The following is a 7692-nucleotide window of genomic DNA, read 5'->3' as shown; positions in this document are numbered from 1 at the left end:
CTATCTATTACCGTTAACCTCAACAAGTTTTTATGGATGGGGAAACCGAAGAACTCGGGGGATAACCCCTGTAACTTGCAAACGCGGAAGGAGTTATTCCGAGTTTTTACCCAGTGCCACAAGTTAGGTTAAACTTTAAAATGGCGGTAAATAATTTGGATCTTGTTTGGTATTAACTTAATATTATTATTAAAATTAGGCAGTGTCATGCTCATAGCTATGGTTAAAGCTATAGAGGTATAAGCGACGAATACTCGGGTAAATTAAAAAGCTTCATATCGAATACTTGGAGACAGAGATAATTCTATTGAAACCCACGATAAAGAAATCCACAATAAAGTTGTTTATTCGATTTCGAGAAGGCTAAATAACGGGTCTTTCTTCCTTATTCCTTTCGAGGGATAAGAAATAAGTGAACACTAATTTCTTCGGTCCAAAAGCCGCCAATTCTGACATCACTATTATTCATAGAATGCAACCTCGTAATGGGATATTTTTATGGAAGGGGAAACCGAAGAACTCGGGGGATAACCCATGTAACCAATGTGGAGAGATACTCAACGCAGAATGAGTAACCAGTGCCACAAGCTGCGATGGAACCCGGCTAACCCACGCCACCAACCCACGGCTATTCATAGTCACGTAAGTAACGTAATAACATAATCTATAATATTGTTCCATAAGTTTGTCACTTTGGGGAATATTTTACTGAGAGCTAGTAACGGAGTGACGTCATCGCAAGAAGGAAATCTCCCCCTAGCGAGGCGCTGTCAAAGGCTACGTGTGACGCATTAGCAAGCGGACGCTAAACGGCGACGATGCCCGTAATGTAGTCTGTCTTGTGAATATCTCTCGGTAAAACTTTTGCATGTGAAGAATAGGAAGTGTCACACTTATTAAACAATTTTATACTCTTATGGTAATAACAATAGTCACGTAATTTTGAAAATTATAACCGAACTGATATTCAGCTATGGTGCAATCAATAAAGCATTGTAATGGATTTTTCTATGTGGTGACAGAACTTTTGAGTTGGATTTTAAAATTACTCCAAAATACTATAACCCAAATTACTATCGAACTACAACAGACAGATTGGCCTGACAAGATTTCATCACTCATTCAAACAATCAAGTGTTATTATTTTTAGAAATTGAGTTTATAAATTTATGTAATTAAGGGCTAAGTCAGGTTGCAACTTGTATATTAAGTAAATTCATCTAACAACATTATCGAAACAAAGTATAGAAATTCACAAAAATTTAAATAAAGTATAAAACAAAATAAAACACAAAACAATAAAATTAAACTAATTATGAGTAAGTGTCCCATTAGTTAATCTATGTAAATAGTGGATATTTAACAAGTCGGTCAAGCCCGTAATATTACCTCTCCTCGGAGGGGTTTAAGTTCATTCCCCACGCGTTATAACGACGCTAAAGTAAACTGTATTAACTATTATGCTTACGATGAGTGTCTTATTTGCAGTACAGTTAAGGAGTTATCGTTGGATCTGTGGTAGAGCGCTCAACTGCCTAACTGAACGGCTCGGGTTCAAAACCTGGGTGGCGCATTTGTTTTTAATCAATAGAGAAATCGCTAAATTAGAATTTCTTCGATGCAATAATTTAAATCTTACACGAAATCTTGTTCTCTATCAATTAAACCAAAATTTCATATTCTATTAAATACGCTTCCGATAAAGCTGAAGGTCTAATTTTCGATGAAGCGTAATGAGTGTCGGTGGTTCTGTGGTAGAACGTCCGCCTGTCAAGCAGGCGGTCTCGGGTTCGAAAACCGTCCGATGCGATCGCAAATTGGTACTAAGACGAATACCGTGAACAATTGGTGGAAACCCTGTCATTGGACGTTGAGAGGTTGCCATAACACTCAGCATTCGGTCAGTCCCAAAAGTCAATAAGAAGGAGTTGGAAAAAACACACGGTAGGTGTTAACGAAAAAGAACCAACCAACCAAACTCAACGCAATCACAGATTTATCCGTTCACGCTTACCGTCACACGGTGGTTTTGCCAACCTTTAAACTGCTAAAACGGTTATTCGACTGCGTACGCATGAGCCAAGAAACTGCGTACGCAGTGATTACACTTTGCCCCGAAAATGCGAACGCGTTCGCAGGCCTGACAGACAGACAGACAGACACGGTGGTTGTATAACCCCTCCTAGGGTACAAAGTCCCCTCGGAGAGGTAAAAAGCGTAAATTAAAAGCACGACTCAACTAGTTTCGGGTACTGCGTATTACGCTGCCATCATCAGGAGTCTTTCACTCCTGATGATGGCAGCGTAATACGCAGTAGCCGAAACTAGTTGAGTCGTCCTTTTAATTTTTACAATTAAAATAATAATTTAAAGTGCACTAAAATACGTTGTTTTAATTTATTTTAACCATCGTTAAAATTAAACTTGGGTTACATGTTAAAATTAAACTTATGTTAGATGTTAAAAAGAAAGCTTAGGCTTGATGATAAAATTACTCTTAGGTTGTTAAAAAAGGTGTTTTGAATGCACAGGGTGAGAGGTTTTAGATACGTTTTCCGACTTTTCACGAGGTGTTATTTTTGGCCTCTTATTAATGACATTATAAGTTATATAATACACATAAGTATGACACTTCCTATTTTCCTAACCTAAAAAAAAAAATTTTTAGTCATTTTTGTCACGCTAATATTATGCTAAAGGACCTTAGGTTAAAAATTACTCTTAATTTGAAGGTGCTATAATGTACTTATTAAGGGGGAAGACTACAGTGGCCATTGTCTAGTTTCGCGCTATTTCAAGCTGAACTCTTAATTTTGTATTTTAACTTATAAAATTAATATTTAAGTGTAGAACAGTAACTTGTTTAGTGACTAAATTAATTTTGACAATTTTAAATTTTAAAGTAATTAAAGTTATTACGATTTAATTCGGACCCCCGGAGCTAAACAAGCTGGGCAAGCACCCAAACTACCCTTTAGTTAGGACCTTATATCTCGTTAACTATTAATATTAGAATTATCAAAATTATTTTAAGCACTAGAGGAAGGTTCAGCCTAATAAGAAAAATATAATTCAATTATGTATTTATTAATACAGAAACGTTCAGCTTGAACGAAAAAGAGGCTTTTACTGTATTCTTCCCCCTTAACAGTAATAGTGAGTGTAGGGAGCTGTTGTCTCGCATGGCATGAATTGATAATTTCCACCACCCTCCTACGAAATTTAACCTGTTCTTAATGTACAGGATGGTGGGGTTATTGTTCTTAATGTACAGGGTGTTGGGGATATTGTACTTCATGTAGAGAATGATGACGTAGCGCACTTGTTTAACTCTAGGGGTCCGAATTAAAACGTAATAACTTAATTTCATTTAAATTTAAAATCGTCAAAATTATTTTAAGCACTAAACAAGAGGCTGTTCTACACTTAAATATTAATTTTATAAGTTAAAATACAAAATTAAAAGAGTTCAGCTTGAAATAGCGCGAAAGTAGACAATGGCCACTGTTGTCTTCCCCCCTTAAGCATTACTGTAAAATTCAAGCATTGGAGTTTGAACATTTCAAGGTTTATTCGTTACTGGAAAAGAAGTTTGAATAGTTTCAATTAGTTGGTAATTTTTAATCTGTAAGAGCCCTTTTATAGAGAGGCTGGCTAACTTTATGGTATTCAACCATTATTTACAAACCAAATTTAAACTGAACTAAACCTCGATGTCGTAATAATTTATTGGTATTATGTTACTTATGGAGAATATTGTGTATTGAAAGTGTTTAAAGGCCGACTACATAAATCTTCGGTTTACTCTGTCTTACACTGGAAGTAGGCTGACTGCGTGGCACACGTGTTTTGCACACTATTGCTATGGACGGAATGTCGTTAAGTGTTTGTTTGTTTGTCGTGGAAAAGCGACGACACGGTAGATGGAGCTGCGAAAAATAATTTACATAAATTATATTAGCGATACCGGGATTTGAACCCAGATAGCTGCTGGCCGCATAACCTCCAAAACCGACCCCTATACCAACCGAGCTACGCCGTAGACTTAAAATTTTAAGCTTGAACTTTTACCGTTGAGCAATGGCCCTGGAACTAGCCTTCTTTAAACGAAAATATTTTTAAAAAATGCTAGTTCCTGGGCGTAAAGATTTTTTTTAACCTGTTTACTGTTTACTCAAAGAAAAAACAAGAATAGTTATATGATAAAAACTTGCACTGGCTAAAGCTGCAGGTGATAGATTCATGTTTAACTTTCACCTAGGAAGGATCTATCCTGGATTAATCAAACGGAAATAGATTCTTCTTAGGTGAAAGTTGAATTTAGTTCTAGCGCGTCGCATCGCGACGGTGGCGCCGCCTGGATTTTGGCAATTTTTCTTATCGAAACAGTGTGTGGTCCGAAGTAATAAATAAGTGTGGCACTTTCTTATCAAACCGTGTATGGTCAGAAGTAATAAATAAGTGTGCCACTTTCTTATCAAACCGTGTATGGTCAGAAGTAATAAATAAGTGTGGCACTTTCTTATCGAAGCCATGTATGGTCAGAAGTAATAAAAAAGTGTGACACTTTCTTATCGAAACCGTGTATGGTCAGAAGTAACAAATAAGTGTGGCACTTTCTTATCGAAACCGTGTGTGGTCAGAAGTAAAAAATAAGTGTGGCACTTTCTTATCGAAACCGTGTGTGGTCAGAAGTAAAAAATAAGTGTGGCATTTACTTATCGTAACCGTGTGTGGTCAGAAGAAATAAGTGTGACACTTTCTTATCGAAACCGTGTATGGTCAGAAGTAACAAATAAGTGTGGCACTTTCTTATCGAAACTGTGTGTGGTCAGAAGTAAAAAATAAATGTGGCACTTACTTATCGAAGCCGTGTATGGTCAGAAGTAATAAATAAGTGTGGCACTTTCTTATCGAAACCGTGTATGGTCAGATGTAATAAATAAGTGTGGCACTTTCTTATCGAAACCGTGTGTGATCAGAAGAAATAAGTGTGGCACTTTCTGATCGAAACCGTGTATGGTCAGAAGTAATAAATAAGTATGGCACTTTCTGATCGAAACCGTGTATGGTCAGAAGTAATAAATAAGTATGGCACTTTCTTATCGAAACCATGTGTGGTCAGAAGAAATAAGTGTGGCACTTTCTTATCGAAGTCGTTTATGTGTGGCACGAAATAATATTTTCGCCATCTTGGCGAACTTGTATAGTTTGTATAGTTGGTCTAAAGATTTTCCGCCCCCCTCACGCGTGCCGTTAATTAACGCCCCCTCTGACCAACCCCCTTAAAGGGAGAGTGACCGAAAAAAACAAGTTGGTCTCATTCGATAGAACTCTTTGACGCGCACGCAGTGCCGTTAATTTCCACCCCCTCCGACCAACCCCCTTAAGGGGAGAGTCACCAAATGGTACGATATCGTACGCCACGAAAATTGTAATGATATCATCGCACTGAGCCACTGACGTGTCTTCAACTGATTTCCTATTTACCGCAAAATTACACTCATGGCTATTTTTTTAAGCATTTGCGAATTTACATGACTTTTGGTGCCTAAACTACCCAAATATTTGATATAAATTTCCCAGTTTAAGAATTTCTTTAAATCATATTTCCACTAATTTCAATAATTTAAAAGAATTATGTTCGTCGTGTTTTGGAACTAATATTACCTCGTTTGTTCAAACCCGGGAAAAGTATACCTCGTTTGTTCAAACCCGGAAAAAGTATACCTCATTTGTTCAAACCCGGGAAAAGTATACCTCGTTTGTTCAAACCCGGGAAAATTATACCTCGTTTGTTCAAACCCGGGAAACGTATACCTCGTTTGTTCAAACCGGGAAAAGTATACCTCGTTTGTTCAAACCGGGAAAAGTATACCTCGTTTGTTCAAACCGGGAAAAGTATACCTCGTTTGTTCAAACCCGGTCCCATAGGCTTCGCGGGAGGGGGCAATAACATGAGTTGCCCCTCCCAGCCAAGTTCTAGGGAGGGGCATTGCCCCCCTGCCCCCCCCCGGTTTCTACGCCCCTGCCGGTCTGATTACAGCTTTGAGGGATGTAGTTGTTAAAGGGAAAGCGTTGGAGTGGCTCATTGATTTGATCACCGACATCTAGAGCCACGTATCTAGTTCAGGGAGTGTCCTGGGGCCCGAGGAGTCCGACATTCGTAGAAATCCCGTACACTTTAAAAATAAAATGATTTTACAAATCTTGAAATCAACTTGAAAATCTCGAAATCTGGGCGAAAATCTGTTAAAATAATTCGAAATCAACCTAAAAAAAACCAGAAATTTTTGCTCTGAAATATGAAAACCAGTTTCTGATTTCTGAAATAACTTTGAGATTGAAAATCCTGTACGAAAACTTTGCATATGTCGGACCCCTAGCCTTGGCCCTATTTTATTCGCAATCTCAATTAACTCCCTACCAAATGGTTTTCAGTAGTTCAAAGTGTATCTATTTGCCGATGACGCAAAACTTACCCATCTTGTCACTACCGTTCAAGACCAATTAAGCCTCCAATTCGACCTATATGTAGTGTCCTAATGAGACAATGAGGTATAAGTTTCAACCTAAACAAGAGTTTCGTACACCATCTAATAACGGCATAATCCTCGGGCTAGCTACACTAAGCCCAATACCAAATCTCCAGTACGTGACCACTGACCAGGCTGGGTCGGATGGACCCATCCTTGAACTTCACTAGTTCAGCAACCATACCACTAAGGTAGTCGATAAAATTAACTCAATAACTTGTTTGAAAAGGAGGGCATTATTTTACGGTGCCAAGATTAATGTGTACCCTCTATTTTTCCTTTGTAGTTCATTAAATAAAACTGTTAGCCGATCAAGATCTTGAGACAATGGCAGAAAAAGTTAGAGGAGTTGAGAAAGGACCGACCTCAGCTGCTCATCTCAAGGGCGTATTAAACCCCCGACCAAATCGCACGTTAGTTTTAAAATCGGTACTATTGAAGAGGGCCCCGAGTCGATTTTCGCGGGGGGGGGGGGGGGGGGAGTTCCTAGTTACGCCACTGCTCGTCTGTTAAGACATTTTCTCCATAAGATTTAAAATTTAGGATTAACTCTATGACGACCCAATACATTTTTCGTTGCTACTATCATGAGTAACATAAGAACAATAAGAATGAAACTTCCTATTGTTTTAATAGTAATTTTCTAACCTTAACTTTTTTCAACAGTCAACACTGACACTCTCGCGAAGCTCCTACTGGGACTTACAACCGAACTGACGAGGAGACGACCCGAGGTGGTTCTCACCGATTTGGTTCAAACTTGGGGGATTGTTAGACCTAGATGTAACATGAAACCCGTTAAAGGGAAAAGTTACGCTGGGCTTCCGTTTTGCCATGGCAACCAAAAATGTTTAAACTGATTAATAATGTAACACTATTAATGTGTAGTTGTATGTTTACTTATATTAGACATTTTATATCGATAAAAACACTATGATAAAAAGTTAAAAACATTAAAAACCCTTAAAAAGTAATTTATGTTTTAATTTTTTTATTTTTCCGATTTGCGGAAATTTTTCCGTAATTTATTTTCCCGGAAAATTAACAACACTAGTAGCAAAGAATATAAAGCCCCAGGAATGGAAGGTGTAGCTCCGTCTAGTGGAGCTTTTGTGCCTCTCGTTTTTAAAGATAGACCGGGTTACTCAGATTTGCT

This window comes from Leiobunum rupestre, chromosome 9, assembly GCF_980474605.1.
Source record: "Leiobunum rupestre chromosome 9, qqLeiRupe1.1.hap1, whole genome shotgun sequence".
NCBI lineage: Eukaryota > Metazoa > Arthropoda > Arachnida > Opiliones > Sclerosomatidae > Leiobunum > Leiobunum rupestre.
The sequence above is the reverse complement of the archived record's forward strand: the minus strand, read 5'-3'. Positions refer to the sequence as shown.